The sequence below is a fragment of the Microcebus murinus genome, chromosome 7 (genome assembly GCF_040939455.1).
Source record: "Microcebus murinus isolate Inina chromosome 7, M.murinus_Inina_mat1.0, whole genome shotgun sequence".
Taxonomy (NCBI): Eukaryota; Metazoa; Chordata; class Mammalia; order Primates; family Cheirogaleidae; genus Microcebus; species Microcebus murinus.
This window is the reverse complement of record NC_134110.1, coordinates 10,483,425-10,501,038: the sequence shown is the minus strand read 5'-3', so window position 1 is coordinate 10,501,038 and position 17,614 is coordinate 10,483,425.

Sequence of the window (17,614 nt, the reverse complement as noted above, 5' to 3'; positions counted from 1 at the left end):
TAACTGCAAATGTGAAGGAACCCACCACAAAGCCTGATAATTACTTCCCAGTGAAAACTTAACGGTAGGATCATCACTGTTGCTATGACAACCATGAGAGAAGCTGGTTGCCCACGGTTACCCATGTTACCAGATGTCACTGGTGCTTGAGTGTTAGCTTTGAATGAGCCTCAGGAGTATAATGGGAAAGGCAATGGGAACTATGTAAGTGAGTCTGAATGAGGGCATGTCCTTGTGCCCTACCAGCATCTCTGATGTCCCTTTTGTTTTTTTGGCCCTGATAAAAGAGCCTATCTCATTACAGGACCATTGAGTTGTCATCTTGGAACTAGAGAGTCCTAAAATGACCCATCCTTTAAATGGCCTTTCCTTCTCTTTTTAAATTTCTTTTTTTTTTTTTTTTTTTTTTTTTGAGACAGAGTCTCGCTTTCTTGCCTAGGCTAGAGTGAGTGCCGTGGCGTCAGCTTAGCTCACAGCAACCTCAAACTCCTGGGCTCGAGTGATCCTTCTGCCTCAGCCTCCCGGGTAGCTGGGACTACAGGCATGCACCACCATGCCCGGCTAATTTTATATATATATATCAGTTGGCCAATTAATTTCTTTCTATTTATAGTAGAGACGGGGTCTCACTCTTGCTCAGGCTGGTTTTGAACTCCTGACCTTGAGCAATCCGCCCGCCTCGGCCTCCCAAGAGCTAGGATTACAGGCGTGAGCCACAGCGCCCGGCCTTAAATTTCTTTGCCAAATATTTTTTCTTGTTTTTAAAAAATTTTTTTACAGTCCCACCCCCCTCTTTAAAATAAGTAATACACATATGTGCTTCAAGTCTTAAAAAATGCAAAAGATATATGGGGAAGTTCTTCTCTCTATCCTTGCCACCTGCCCCCTATCTGCCCACTTCCTATCTTGTCCCAAAGTTTATTTTTTATGCCTATATAAGTCAATACAAAATATATTCTTTTCCTTTTCTTTTTGCATAAAAGAATATGTAATACACACAAAACAATAATATATATACTGTTCTGTACATTGCCTTTTTCTTTTACTGTATCTTGAAACTGTCTCATATCAATCCCTAAAGAGCTTCCTCAATCTTTTTACAGTGAAAAGTATTCTGATATTTGAGTGTATCAAATTTATTCAACCAGTCCCAATTGATGGGCATTTAGGTTGTTTCCAGGACTTTGCTATCACAAAGAAGGCTGCAATGACTAGCCTTACATTAAGGCCATTTTGTACATGTGAGTTATGCATAGAATAATTTCAAGATGTAGAATTGCTGGGTCAAAGGGTATATGGATTTGTAATTTTAAATCACCCTCCATAGATCTTGTTTTGATTTGTATTCCCACTAGCACTGTATGTGAGGCCATTTCCCCATAGCTTCACAAAGACTGTTTGTCAGACTTTTGGGTTTTTGCCAGTCTGGTAGGTGAGAAATGATATCTCTGTAGGGTTAAAAAATCTGCATTTTTTGGTTATGTATTTAATTTTATTGAACATCTATTCATATGCTTTGCCTGTTTTTCTATTGGGTTGTTGATCTTTTCCTTGGGGCTTCTCTTAACATATTAGCAAGGTTAGCTCTTTGTGATATGAGGTGCAAATATTTTTCCTTCCAATTTGTCATTTACCCCTGGCTTTGCCTGTATGGCAGGATGGATTAGAGTGCCGGTTCTGGGCCAGGCTGTCTGGGTTGGCCTACTGTCCCGCTCGGCTGGACAATGAAAGTTGACCTCTCTGTGCTTCATTTTCCTCATCTATAAAATGGGCACCATGGTACCAACCTCACACATTTTCTGTGAGGATTAAATGCTTAATATATTTTAAGTGTTCATGATGGTACTCTATATAGAAAATGGTAAGCCCTATATATTTAATACCTATTATTATTTAAATTGTGTTTATGGTTCCTGGATTTTGTTTCACAGTTAAAAAGGATTTTTTTTTAAAATTTTTTTTTTTTTTTTTTTTGAGACAGAGTCTCACTTTGTTGCCCAGGCTAGAGTGAGTGCCGTGGTGTCAGCCTGGCTCACAGCAACCTCAATCTCTGGGGCTCAGCGATCCTACTGCCTCAGCCTCCCGAGTAGCTGGGACTACAGGCATGTGCCACCATGCCCGGCTAATTTTTTGTATATATATTTTTAGTTGGTCAATTAATTTATTTCTATTTTTGGTAGAGACGGGGTCTCGCTCAGGCTGGTTTCGAACTCCTGACCTTGAGCAATCCGCCCGCCTCGGCCTCCCAAAGTGCTAGGATTACAGGCGTGAGCCACCGCGCCCGGCCTTTTTTAAATTTTTTTTACTTTTTTTTTTTTTTTTTTTTTTTGAGACAGAGTCTCACTTTGTTGCCCAGGCTAGAGTGAGTGCCGTGGCGTCAGCCTGGCTCACAGCAACCTCAATCTCCTGGGCTCAGCGATCCTACTGCCTCAGCCTCCCGAGTAGCTGGGACTACAGGCATGCGCCACCATGCCCGGCTAATTTTTTGTATATATATATTTTAGTTGGTCAATTAATTTCTTTCTATTTTTGGTAGAGACGGGGTCTCGCTCAGGCTGGTTTCGAACTCCTGACCTTGAGCGATCCACCCGCCTCGGCCTCCCAAAGTGCTAGGATTACAGGCGTGAGCCACCGCGCCCGGCCTAAAAAGGATTTAAGAAACTTTTCTTATGCCCTCCTTTGCACTGCCCGTGATTCTTTCACGTGCTGCTATCTGGGGAGCCGTGCAGCCGAGTGGTCATGGGGGTAGGTTTTGAGTCAGACATGCCTGAGTTGCAGTGGCAGATCCAGACACTTGCCACTTATTAGCGAAATGACTTGAGCAAATTATTTCACTTCCGTCATTGAGGATTGAAGCGACATCCACTCAGGAGGTGGCAGTGGGAGTTGGAACTGGGACTGGTATATGGTGAGTGTGAATGCAGAATCAATGGTGGCCACTGCTCTTATTAGTATAGTGCCAGCCACACTTCAGTTTATTTGACTTTTTGCTTTTCTGTCTTCTCAGTAGCCTGTGAGTTCCCCAAGGTCTCGTTTTGTATCCCCAGAGACCTTCATAGAAAGACCTTGACAGATGCTGATTGACAAATGACCAGAGAAACAAGCTCAAGACAATTTTGAGATCGCTTAGTTTCGATCATCCCTGGCAGTTCACAGAGGGGAAAACTGAGACAAGTGACTTGTCCATGGTCACAGAGCCAGAATGGAACCATCCAAGGCTCTTTCCACCACCTTGAAAGGGAGCAGATGGTGGAGGAGGAAAACCTGCCATCCTCGACGCCGTGCTGGCCCCAGGCTGGAAAGGGTGGTGCTCAGTGTCCTTCACGGCAGGCATCTCTAGCAGTCACTGTGCATCGAGGTCTCCCCGTCCAGCTTCTGAAGCATCATTTGTTCTCCTTGTTCATGCTAGACCCATTAAAATAGAAAATAGTTTGTGCCATTGGATTGGATCAAATTTAATTTCTGTGGGCCTTGGTTGTTCTAAACGGGAACAGTCATTCCTTTATTCACTTGTTCATTGCATACACATTTGTAGAGCCTCTGCAAACTCTACCTGGGGCTCTGGTGGCCACTGTGGCTGTGAAGATTAACAGAGTGAGAGCTCTGCACACAGACAGCTCAGAGAACCGCAGAGCAGCCACCTCAACGGTCCACAAACATTGCCTGACTCTTGATCGCCAGGGCCTCGAGGCACGGACACTGGGCTTTAGAGAACACGAGGTGAGGAGCTGTTTGTTTGGCTCAGGGTGGAGTTAACGAAACATCAAGGAAGATGTGACATTTGAGCTGCCTTTTGAGGGATAACTAGGTGATCCTGGTTTATTGTCCTTAGTGCTGTTTGTAGATCTTTCTGACTAATGATGCCCTTTATGTGACAGGCTGTGTTGGGAGCAGATGCAAAGATTATTCAGAAGCTCAGGTCTGTGTACTTCTTTGGTGTGATGATGCATCCTCTAGCCAAGCTCTTGCAACCCCTGCCTCAACTTCCGCCCCACCGTGGGGTTGTACAATTTAGCAAATAAAAATACAGGACTTGTTTCTACAACATGCCAAAATCATGCACCACCCCAAAAGCATACCCACTGTCTGCATACGTATTTACTGTTTTGTCCTTTGCTATATGACAAGCTCAGGAGAGAGCAAAAGTTCCTCAGGTTGAACTGACTGAAACCAAGGAAGAATTCCCTTCTCTGTTAACTCATTTGGGGTGGTAACGGCATACTTTTTTCCTTTTTTTTTTTTGAGACAGTGTCTCGCTTTGTTGCCCAGGCTAGAGTGAGTGCCATGGCATCAGCCTAGCTCACAGCAACCTCAAACTCCTGGGCTCAAGCGATCCTCCTGCCTCAGCCTCCCGAGTAGCTGGGACTATAGGCATGCGCCACCATGCCCGGCTAATTTTTTCTATATATATATTAGTTGGCCAATTAATTTCTTTCTATTTATAGTAGAGACGGGGTCTCACTCTTGCTCAGGTTGATTTTGAACTCCTGACCTCAAGCAATCTGCCCGCCTCAGCCTCCCAGAGTGCTAGGATTACAGGTGTGAGCCACTGCACCCGGCCCTTTTTCCCTTTTATTTTATCATATTATAGAGGTACAAATATTGTTAGGGTTACATATATTGCCCCTGCCATCCCCCCCCCAGCGCCCTGCCTTGCCAAAACATCAAGCGTGTCCTACCCCTAGGTGGTGCACATCGCACCTATTTTGTAAGTATATATCCTCCCCCCTCCCCCCTCCCATCTGCCCACCACCCCATAAAAGTTTTTTTTTTTTTCCTTTTTTTGACCTTTGGGTTACATTGTATATCTTTGTCTTTCCCTATGAAGGGTTAGAGGTATTCCCTCCTCCCACAACAATGCTCGCCACAGCCCTAAGATGGGTATCTCCCTCTCCCCCAAACCCTGGTGAGCACTACCACCATTTTAGCACCATAGTTTTAATTAGTCAGTACCAATTTGATGGCAAGTAGATGTGGAGCCCATTTTCTTGATCTTGTGTCGCCTCATTTTGGTTAACGGGCTTAAGCTTAATCCAGGATAGCATAAACAGTGCTAGCTCACTGTCATTTCTTAGGATTGAGTAGTAGTCCATTGTCAGCATATGCCAAATTTTCATTATCCACTCATGAACTGACGGACACTTGGGTGACGGCATACTTTGCCTGATATTTTCCTTCTGAGTGGTTGGCACTGGACCAATCAACAAAAAGTATTAAGTCAGGATTACCCAATGGAACGTCTCAGAAATCGACCTGAGGGGCCACTATTTCTGATACCACACTTACGCAATGGTGGTCTTCACCATCGTCAGGGGAGGTAGTAGAGTAGCAGGGTTAAGTGGAGACAGGAGAAGAATTTCGTTAGATGTCAAGTCTACTTACTGGAAAATGCTGAATTTGGTCAGAAGTGAATAGACTTTCACAGCATGTGAGACTTGCACATCAAGTTCGTTTCCTAAAACCAGCTCAGATGAAGCTTCTACCAACTTGGCTGCTGCTACTGCTGCTTTTAAACAATTAGCATATGCCTTAGCTACTGGGTCTAATTGCAGGCTATAAAATGCATTGGGCCTATGTCCGCCCCCCCCCCCCTTTGGGTAAGACTCCTAATGCCTGATTGTCACGTTCATGAATGAACAAGGTGAAAGGCTTAGTGTATTTTGGAAGTCCTAAAGCTGGAGGGTGTCGTAAGGCCAGTTTCATGGTTAAAAGCCTGCTCATGGCTGTCTTCCCCAAGGTGAAGGCTCTGGTATGGCATTCTGGTGAGTCCATACAGTGGTGAAGCCATTAAAGAAAACTGTAGGACCCAGGATGTGCAATATCCTGCAAACCCAAGAAAACCTCTTGGTTGTGTTTTGGTTGTAGGTCGAGGAAAACTTTGAATAGTTTTTATTCTCTCGGGTAAGAGGGAGATCCCTTTAGCAGTCAAGTCATGTCCCAAATAGTGGACTTTTTTCTTAAAAACTGAAGGTTTTCCATCAAAGCCTTGTGACCTTTATGTAGGAGTGGCTGTCAAAAGGTAAACTGAGGCATTTTAGAGCACTTTAAGAGGGAAAGCCTCACATCAGGTCATTTGCATGCTGAGTCAGAGTAGAATTTTGAGGGAACTGTAGGGTTAGGTCCTGATGCAATGCCTGGGAAAAATAGAAGGGGCTTCAGTAAGCCCTTGTGGCATTGCAGTCCAAGTGTACTGAGGATTTTTCCAAATAAAAGCGAACAAATACTGTCTTTATGAACTGGAATGCTAAAGAAAGCTGAGCAGAGGTTAATTACTGTGAACCGCTTTAAATCAGTGGGTATATTAGATAATAAAGTTTTAAGGATTTGGGACCACAGGAAATCTTGGTATTACAATTCTATTAATTGCCTGTAAATCTTGAACACGTCTTTTTACTGATAGGATTGGAGGGTACCTAGGACTAGTTCACAGATTTATTAAGTCCTTGTTATTTTTAAATCTTCTACAATTGGTGAGAGGCCTTGAATTGCTTCAGGTTTTAGTGGATATTGGGGTGATTTAAGCAAAGGCGTAGAATGATCTAATTTGGACTTTATAGTTTCCACACTTTTAATCCTTCCTATATCCCTTGAGGAAGAGGCCCATAAACGTGCAGGTATTTGAGAAATGTCACGGGTGTTAAGGCCTGAGTTTCGATCTTATCAATTACTGCCTGTGGAGAGCAAAACTGTTCTGGTTCAGGAGAGTCAGGAAACGCTAAGATTATTTCTGCCTCTGAGGAGAATTTTATATGCCCTTTCAGCTTGGAAAGCGAGTGTCTCGCCCTAGCAAGTTTACTGGAGCAGCATCAAGCCAAGTTTCTTTAACTCGAGAGGACTGCATCGCTGAGCCCTGCCTTCCCTGTGGTGGCATATGCTAAAAGCTCAGCATTTTTGTTTTTCTTGTAGTTGTTTTGCCCCTTGGGCTGTGAGTAGTCTTCATCTGCACACATGGGGTTCAGGGGGCGGCCGAGGATATGAGGGGGGTTTATATGGAGATTTTGAGCTTGCCCTCCTTCATGACTCCTCCCTTCTGTGGAATCTGTGAAGCCTCCACCCAGTACCCAGTTGCCTTGGCGACCCCTTCCTGACTCCACAGACCAGGAGGCCTGCGGGCTCTCTGCTTGACTCCATCCGCCGTGCACACGGGCTTGGGGGTGTCCTGAGGGCCATCTCTGTGTTGGCCTGGCTTGGTGTGATTCCCCTTCTTGTCAATGGCAAATCCCCATCCTTTCCTGCCTGCTGTTGGTCACTGTCCAGTGTCTTCAAACAGCTATATTTTATGCTTTGTCCAGTTTACCGTGGTGACCATCAGCAGGAACAGTCTGAGATAACTGGCTTGCTGTTACCGAGCCACGGTTATTTCCTGCCTGTGTTTTTGTTATAAGCCTTTTCGTGCCCTTGCCCCCTGCAGCCAGTTCTCACCCAGAGTGATTCTGTCACAACGTAAGTCTGATGACGCCATTCCTTTCCTTACAGGGCACCACTACCTGTCACTCTCAGAATCGAAGCCCAAATCTCTATGTCCTAGTCAGTATGGGCTGCTATAAGAAATATACCACAGCCTAGATGGCTGAGACAGCAAACAGTTGTTTCTCACAGTTCTGGAGGCTGGAAGTCCAAGAGCAAGGTGCCAGCAGTCTGGTGTCTGTGGAGGGCCTGCTTCCCGCTGTGCAGTTGGCCATCTTCTTGTGCTGTGAACGAAAATAAAATCTTAAGGCCCCCAGCCGAATGGATGGACCGCCTCTTGGCCAAGGTGACTCAAAACAGAACAAAACAAAGCAAACCCTTAAAGCAGAGTTGCTGTCCACGAGGAAGCCTGTTCCTTTTGAAGTTATTCTTTGTAACCATAAGATACAAAATCATTAAAAAGCTTAAGGCCATGTAAGATAAAGGTTAAACCAGGTCATCAATTTACTTAACAGATCACTTGAGTCTCAGTATATGTCTGGTGTGCCCGGTGGCTTGTCCCTGATTAACAGACTTCCTTATCTTAAAACGTTCCAAGCCTTTAGACAAAGCTTCGTTTCTTTAACCAATTACAAAGCAAAAAAAATCTTTAAACCCACCTAGAACCTGTAATTCCCTGCTTTGAGATGTCTTGCCTTTTTGGGCCAAACCAATGTACACTTTCCATGCATTGATTTATGACTTTACATGTAATTCCTGTCTCCCTGTAATGTACTAATATAAAACCAAACTGTAACCCAACTGTGGTGGGATCACTTGCTCAGGCTTCTTGGGCTTGGCTCTCCAGGCCATGGTTGCACATATTTGGCTCAGAATAACCCCCTTTAAATTATTTTACAGAGTTTGGGTTCTTTTCCATTGACAGTTTCCTCACATGGTGGAGTGCAGGAGAGAGAAGAGAGCAGGCTCTGGGTCTCCTCTTATAAGGGCAGTAATCCCATCACGGGGGCTCCGACTTCTAATACATCACCTTGGGGGTTAGGGTTGCAACATATGAGTTGCAGGGGAGACACAGACATTCAGTCCATACACCTTGCAGCCAGCCACATTGTCCTCCATTGTGTTCCTGACCCCCGCTCTACCTTTCCCTTTGACTTTGGGTTTTATTACTTTTCATTTTAATCACTCTGTTCTTGCCAAACTGACCTTCCTGCTATTCCTTGAACTTGCTTCAAGGCTTTTCCTTTTTCTGTTCTCTTTTCCTGGAATAGGCTTCCCCCAGCCTAGCAGAACTTGTGGATCCCTACACCCTACCCGCTCACAGTCGCTTTCCATCTTCCCTGACTGACCTTCTCTCCATAGTGTTTACACCCAACTTGTCAGTTACCTGTCACTCCTCACAAGCGTAAGTTCCATGGAAGTAGGGAAATTTTTTTTTTTTTTTTTTGAGACAGAGTCTGGCTCTGTTGCTTAGGCTAGAGTGCTGTGGTGTCAGCCTAGCTCACAGCAACCTCCAACTCCTGGGCTCAAGTGATCCTCCTACCTCAGCCTCCCGAGTAGCTGGGACTACAGGTGCACACCACCACGCCCGGCTAATTTTTTCTACTTTTAGTAGAGATGGGGTCTCACTTTTGCTCAGGCTGGTCTTGAACTCTTGACCTCAAGCAATCGTCTTGCCTCAGCCTCCCAGAGTGCTAGGATTACAGGCGTGAGCCACCGTTCCCAGCCAGGAAACTTTGTTTTCTTCACATCTATATTCCCAGTGCCTGGAACAGATGATTGTTGAATGAATCAGGGATTCTTTCTCCCTAGTACTGAAAACATATGTCCCAGTCACATGGGACAGCCCCCAGCCACATTGTGAAACTGGTGTATTTTATCTTGGGCTGATTCTCTTTTCTTCTGTAGTCTTTCCTACAGCTCCTCCCTTGCAATGCTGATTTCCTATGAACAATGCTGTGGAATTGGATAAAATGTCAGTGAATTTGGTAGCTGTGGGGTTTGAGTTATTTTTATCAGGAATAACCACAGGAAAACATGGTATCTTTTAAACTGGTTACTATTGCATATAACATATACCAATGTTTTAGCATCTCTAGAGTTAATAGGATAGAGATAAAAAAAGAGAGGATATTGGTTTAATCATCATTTACATAATGCATTTTATGAGCCTACATAAATTATGCATTGTTGACCTTTAAGTTAATTTAGGCTTAATGAGATGGTTTCATTATGTTGAAAGATATAGTGTAATTATTTTCTTACGTTCATTATTTTCTAAGCTTGCTTATGCTTTGTCTACCATCAAGGCCCAAGTGAATTGCCTTATTATCAAAAATATTTTTGAAGCTGTTTTCTCGTTTGGGGTTTGCAGAAGTCTGATCTCATTGAATGTATGCTGTTACTACATTGTTTAATTTCCCAGGGTACACTACAGTGACTTTTGCTTAAATGGTAAACTATGTTTCCATCAGAATTAAACTTTGTGATCTGAAATGGGACTCTTCAAATGTAGTTTGCAACAGGAATCTTTATCCTGGGCACAAGCAGAATGATAAATCTGGAGCACAGCGCAGGCTCAGGTGTGAGCCCTCTAGTGTTGGACCTTGAAAATGCAGATTAATTTATGAAGATGCAATGGGAGGTCCAGCGTTCCCCAGAGAATCCTGGGAAATCTGAAGGGAGGGAGGAGGAGACTGAACAGGCGGGACTCTGATCTTGCCACCTTCAGCACAGAAGCTGAACTTTTATATATTTTTTTCATTTTGGGGTCACTGGTAAGCTCTCACTTCATAAAACAGTTATTTTGGTGCTTTAAGAATAAAAGGTTAAAAACTCTGGCACTAGAGTGTAAGAATGTGAAACCCAAGAACTGATTATAAGATAGATAATTAGATAGATAGTTAAATAATTAGATTTTAGGATTTGGGCAATATGTCATTATATAAAATACATAAATTGCCTAGGCTAGCCTCAAATAATTATTTAACCTATGATGGAGTTGAATATATATTTTCATTTAAAAATGCATCAGAAAACCATGATTATGTGCCCCATTTTCATGCACAGAGATAGGAGATAAAAGATAACAGCCAGGCTTGGAAGTCATTTGCAACACTGTGGCAAGGAATTGAGGGTGCTCTTGGCCAACATCCAGTGAGTGAGCTGGGTAGCAGATCTGTACACAGCCGAACCTTCAGATGAGCTTGCAGCCCTGGCCAACACCTTGATTTCAGCCTTGCGGAGATCCTGAGTCAGACCCAGTTACACCATACCCAGATTCTTTATCCAGTAAATGTTTGTCATTTTAGGCTGCCAATTTTGGGGGCAACTGGTCTTGCAGCAGAGCAATGGATAAGTAATACAGTACCCCTTGAACCAGGAGTGTTGGAGACCCCTGATTTAGGTGGGTGGGTGGAATGAGAAGCTTCTTCTATCTACCTTTCCTTTTGATTCTGGAGCCAGGGTTGGGAGTTGAGGGGGGTGAGAAAGAGCAGGGCCAGGACCAGGGTACCCATGTCAGAGAACTGTACAGCACCCCTTTTCCAACAAAGAGCTCCCACATCACCCCATAAGACAGTCAAAATCATCATTTGAAGACAGGCCTTCAGGGGTCATCAGAGCCTACTCAGAGAAGCCATGTCAACCAACACCAGGAGAGCCATGACCAAATCTAGTTATGCAAGGAGACATTTGTTCTTTATCTCTTATCCAGGTCCTCAACACCAACTAGCAGAGCCTAGAAGATGGACTGGGCGAAGATGTGAAGAATAAGAACTCCTGAGCACATCAAAGTGGTAGGTTTCCTTGTGTACACAGGCACAACTCATCATTTTCTAGGAGTGACCTCGTGGTCAGCGGAGGAGAGGAGGCCTTGTGACATCCAGAAGGGGAAAGAAGGGTGGCCCCAAGCGTCATAAGCTAGCATACTTCCAAGGGGCTGTTTATAGATGGTGCTGATAACAAGTGTTTGAAAGCAGCCTTTTTTTTTTTTTTCTAGTAAAGCATTCTGTATCCATCATTTTGTTCAAAGTTTAACTTTCCTTTTCTAATTACAGGAAATACTATCTTATTATGGAGGAGATGACTTCTCCATCAGAGGGACCAAGAGATATGAGAAAGTGGGATCCACAGGACCTAAGGTCCTTGGAAGTGGGTAGAGGAATTCAGACAGGGGATAGCCACGATGAGTTGCCTCTGTTCCATGGTATCTCTGCTTTGGCTGGGAAGACTCAAGAGCTGAGGATGACTTGACTGCTGGAATCTGGAAGCATCTTCACTTGCATAGCTGGTGGCTGATTCTGGATGATGGCTGGGACCCCCTCCTTGGCTGTTAGCTGGAACAAATACAGGTGGACAATCCATGTGGTTTCTTTGCATAGACTAGCTTGGGCTTCCTCACAGCATGGCAGCTGGATTCCAAGGGTGAGTGCTTCAAGAGGTAGGAATTAGGAGCTGCTAGTGTCTTAAGACCCTGGACATGGTCATAGCATCAATTCTACTGTATTTTATTGGTCAGGGACTAACAGAATCCAGATTTAACATTGACCTACCTCTTGATTAGAGGAATGATAAAGAATTTTGGGTTCTGTTTAAAAACCTCCATAGTTCCCTAGATGACAATGTAGCTTCATGGTTAGGAGATCAGAGTCTGGACTCAGACTGCTTTGGGTTCACATCTCATGTCCATTCTTACTGGCCATGTGACCTTAGGGCAATTTCATTGTGGTAGAAACTATTGCTCCTTGCCAATATTGATTTCTGTTCTCTTCTTCCTAGGAATACTAATAGACCATTTCCCAGCCCCTTGCATCTAGGTTGGGCCAAGAGACTAGTGCTGGGCTCTAGTGTTGGGCTCAAGAGACTACCTGCTGGGCTCTGAGCAGAGGTGACTGAGCAGAAGTGCCACATGTCACATCTGGCTGAGGTGGGTAAGAGCTATGGGCTTTCTCACTTTTTTCCCTCACCTGTAGCTAGAATCAGGACATCCAGCAACAGGGGCAGGTGGTGGAGGAGTCACAATATGGAAGGAGCCTGGCTCCCTGAGTGACTGCTAGAGCTAGATCTTCCTCTCATGCTCCTGCCACCCAGGACGTCGGGGAGAGGTAAGCCTTCATCATGTTGAGCCATGAGGTTTGGGGTTGTTATAACATTTACTCTACCCTCACTAATACATTACCCGACCTCTCTGAACCTGTTTCCTTATCTGTAAAGTGGGGTATTAGCTGTAGCGACCTTTGAGTGCCCTGTGAATTACATGAAATCATTTGATGCACAGCTCCTGGCACAAAGTAAGTGCCCCACAAATGTTAGCTTCTTTTTTAATAAGTGAATGCGAACGCCAGTAAGAAGAGAGGGCAGGTTTGTTTCATGAAGTAGGACTGTCCTTCCCATCATCGCCATCATCAGGATGGCACCTGCTGTGTACTGAGCACCTGCTAGGGACAGGCTTTGTTGTAGGGATGCTACGCTTTTGTTCCTTCCAGTCTCTTGAGTGGGTATTTTTCATCTCAGTGAGGAGCTGAGGACCCTGGGGCTCTGCAGTCTCAAAGCCTGACTCCTGTTACTGCAGGGGTGACACCATATACATTTTGGGGACACTTATGTGACACTTAAAGAAGAAACATAAGGCCTCCATCCACTTTCCTTCTTGCTGGGGAAGCACTGTGTCTTCCGTTTTGAGACTTTCTCTACTTCAAGTTGTGAGGATTTGCTTTTATAAATTAATCTTGGCTTACAGCCGGGCCCCAAGTGTGGCAGGCCCCAGCTTCCTCCCTGCCCCAGGGTCCTGTTGCTTCTCTGCTCTTTTGAACTCCACAGACTCTAAGTGGAGTCAGTCAGCAGAAAAGGCAGAAAACCCGGCTGGGTCTCGAGGACGCAGCCTGTGTCTGAGTCCTGTGAGTCTCCCTTCAGCTTAAGGCTTTTGTGAGCAGAGCAGATAATTTAAAGCCCTCTTAAAGACACTCACTGATAACCCGAGGTGGGATTATAACTCCAAAGTGGCTTTTTTCCCCCCTTTCCCCTGTGTAACTGGCCAGAAGCACCTCACATTTCTTTATTTCTTTGTGGAGTAAAGGAAGATTTATTTGCAATTTCATAAGCATTAGAAAGGCTCGTTTCAACTTCTGAGGTGTTGGTAGTTAGAATTCAGGCACCAGACTTCCCAGATGAATCACTTTTACTAGATGAAACGATGATTGATTTCTCTTCACAATTATGTGTTAATGTGCTCCCTCTTCCCCTTTGAGATACCCATTTTGGTTTTAGCGACGTGACCCCACGCCATAGACAGTAGACCTGCAAGTACGGATTCAGTTAGCAGCATCGTGCGGGTGTCCCTGGACTGCATTTATTTGCCTGCATATTAACAATTCTGCTCGCACTTGTTTGAGTTGTGCTCTTGCATGGTGCCTGGTGAGTGCAGATCGCAGGGCTTGTACAACGAGGGTTTATATAATACACCTTACTTACCCAGCCCCTCATCAGGGTCTGATGAATTTTCAGACACAAACATTCAATTTTTTTTTTTTTTTTTGAGACAGAGTCTCACTCTGTTGCCCAGGCTAGAGTGCCGTGGCGTCAGGCTCGCTCACAGCAACCTCAAACTCCTGGGCTCAAGCGATCCTCCTGCCTCGGCCTCCCAAGTAGCTGGGACTACAGGCATGTGCCACCATGCCTGGCTAAATTTTTCTATATATATTAGTTGGCCAATTAATTTCTATTTATAGTAGAGACAGGGTCTCGCTCTTGCTCAGGCTGGTTTCAAACTCCTGAGCTTGAGTGATCCACCCGCCTCAGCCTCCCAGAGTGCTAGGATTACAGGTATGAGCCACCACGCCCGGCCCAAACATTAATTTTTATTCATTTTTATGTCACAGGTAGTTTCTCTGCAAAAGGAAAGACTGCTAAAACTGACTTCCATACATAAGATTGTCTTTGAAATATAAATATATTCAGGAAACCAAAGCCTTGCTCACACAGTGCTAGAACAATGGGTAAAGTTTGCTTCCTTCTGGAGAGGAAGATATTTTCCACAATAAAACATTGATCATATGGGTCTAGAGCCTGATTACATATACAAAAAGAACGTTGAAAACTATTCTGTACTTTAAAAGTAATGTTATTAGAATATATTTTTTCCTAAATAAAAACATCCAAAAGGCCATTTAGCAACTTACTGTGCATAAATTTATCCATAGTCCTATAGTCCCTACATCTCAGGGTGAAAAAAACAAAAATAAATGTATTAGTTTGTATATACTAGTGTTCTGTTCTTCAGTTGTCTAATCAAACAGACTACTAGCTATTTCAAATATTAAAATAATGTATGTGTTACTTTATGTATGATATTTAGAAAATAAAAATAGATATAATTATTCAAGTCATAAAAAATATTGTTGTTACAGAGACACACAGAAAGTCCGCATTTCTGTGGCTGTTTAAGAAACGGACACAAGATGGGGCCAGAGAGCCGAGGTGGAGCTGGATTCGCTCCCAGGAGGGGAAGACGCGCGAGGACGGTGGCCTGGGCGGTGTGGCGTGGCGGGTCCTGAGTGGGCAGCCGGGCGCTGCGGGGGCCGGGGGAGCCCGTCACCGCACCTGCAGCTCTCCAGGAGGCCCCTTCACAACTTTGCACAGACTTTGCCGCCTGGACACCATCCTCTGGACCCCCGGGTCTGTGGCAGTGGCCCTGAGGTTGGCCCTGAGGAGGAGGAGATGGAGCAGGTGGAGGAAGGACCGGCAGGAGCCGCTCCTCCAGGCTGTGCAGAGGGGCTTCGCTTGTGGGGAGGGGGACGCAGGGAAGGGGAAGGGACAGGGACAAGGGGAGGTGCAGAGGAGAAGGGGAGCGGCTCCTCTCTTGTCAGGAGTCAGCATGCGGGCTGTCTACAGCAGTTCGCTTTCCTCTCTGGGCCCCGAGATTTTCAATTAAAGAATGGAGAAATTGGTTTAAAAAAATTGTAGTGGGAGGCTGGGCGCTGTGGCTCACGCCTGTAACCCTAGCACTCTGGGAGGCCAAGGCGGGCGAATTGCTCGGGGTCAGGAGTTCGAAACCAGCCTGAGCAAGAGCGAGACCCCGTCTCTACTATAAATAGAAAGAAACTAATTGGCCAACTAATATATATAGAAAAAATTAGCCGAGCATGGTGGCGTATGCCTGTAGTCCCAGCTACTTGGGAGGCTGAGGCAGGAGGATGGCTTCAGCCCAGGAGTTTGAGGTTGCTGTGAGCTAGGCTGACGCCACGGCACTCACTCTAGCCTGGAAGACAGAGTGAGACTCTGTCTCAAAAAAAAAAAAAAAATTGTAGTGGGACCTACATAATGCAAAATTGGCCCCCTTAACCCTTGGTAAGTGTGCGATTGGGTGGCATTAAGTACATTACGATGCGGCACTGTGGTCACCACCATCCGTCTCCGGGACTCTTTTCATCTTGCCCAACCCAAAACTCCATGGCCATTAAGCAATAACCCCCGGTTCCCTTCCCCTCCGCCGGGCAAGTCCCATTCTGCTTTCCCTGTCCACAAATCTGACTACTCCAGGAACCTCCCGGAAGTGGAATCGTGCAGTATTTGTCCTTTTGACACCGGCATACTCCACTCAGCATAGTGCCCCCCACGTTCATTCATGTTGTAGATTGTGCCAGAGTTTCCTTCCCCTCTTTAAGTCTGAATAACATTCCTTTGCATGTACAGCCCACATTTTGCCACATTTATGTATAGACCACATTTTTTTATCCATTCATTCATTGATGGACACTTGGGTTGCTTCCACCTTTTGGCTGTTTCACAATATGAGTGTACACATGGCTCTTTCAGTCCCTGCCTTCAGTTCTTTTTTTTTTTTTTTTTGAGACAGAGTCTTGCTTTCTTGCCTAGGCTAGAGTGAGTGCCGTGGCGTCAGCCTAGCTCACAGCAACCTCAATCTCCTGGGCTCAAGCAATCCTACTGCCTCAGCCTCCCGTGTTGCTGGGACTACAGGCACAAGCCACCATGCCCGGCTAATTTCATATATATATATATTAGTTGGCCAATTAATTTCTTTCTATTTTTATAGTAGAGACGGGGTCTCGCTCAGGCTAGTTTTGAACTCCTGACCTTGAGCAATCCGCCCGCCTCGGCCTCCCAGAGTGCTAGGATTACAGGCGTGAGCCACCGCGCCCGGCCAGTTCTTTTAAGTATACACCCAGGAGTGGACCTGTGGATCGTATGGTAATTTTATGTTTGTATTTTTTTGAGGAGCCGCCATACTTTCCTCCATGGCAGCGCACGAGAGTTTCAGTTTCCTCACATCCTTACCAACACTTGTTATTTTGATTTATTTGTCTTTTATTATAGCCATCATAATGGCTGTCAAGTGTTACCTCTTTGTGGTTTTGATTTGCATTTCCTGGAGAAAATGGTGTTAATTAATTGTTTTTTAAGCCACAGATTCTTTCCTCAGTCGGGAGTTTGTGCGGCGTGGCCTGGTGGTTAGGAGCATGGGGTCCAGTGTGCGACAGGTCCGCGGGAGAGTCCCAGCGCCCTGGTGCAGCAGGACTGGTGGGTCACAGCTCCCCTAAGTTTCAGTGTCTTTACCTGTTGGCTGGGGCTCATAGTAACTCCCTCTACACGGCCTGGTGGGAGGACGACATGAGATAAGGCACATTGGCCGGGCGTGGTGACTCACACCTGTAATCCTAGCACTCTGGGAGGCCGAGGTGGGCAGATCGCTCGAGGTCGGGAGTTCAAAACCAGCCTGAGCAAGACCCCGTCTCTACTAAAAATAGAAAGAAATTAATTGACCAACTAAAAATATATATACAAAAAATTAGCCAGGCATGGTGGCGCATGCCTGTAGTCCCAGCTACTCGGGAGGCTGAGGCAGTAGGATTGCTTGAGCCCAGGGGATTGAGGTTGCTGTGAGTTAGGCTGATGCCACGGCACTTACTGTAGCCTGGGCGACAAAGTGAGACTCTGTCTCAAAAAAAAAAAAAATGAGAGAAGGCACATAAACCTCTCAGCACAGTGCCTGGGACACCGGAAATGCTAAAAAATGGTAGCCGTGTATACGGAAGCCCAAGGCATAAAACAGCCAACCAGGGAGGTGCTTCGGTAGATGTGGCTGCAGAGGGCCTTCCAACTCCCTTTGTCAACATGCCCCCCACAACCAAATCACTGACATCCCGGCCCCCTGTGAGGCATCATTGGCAAGGCCCACTCTGAGCCCTCA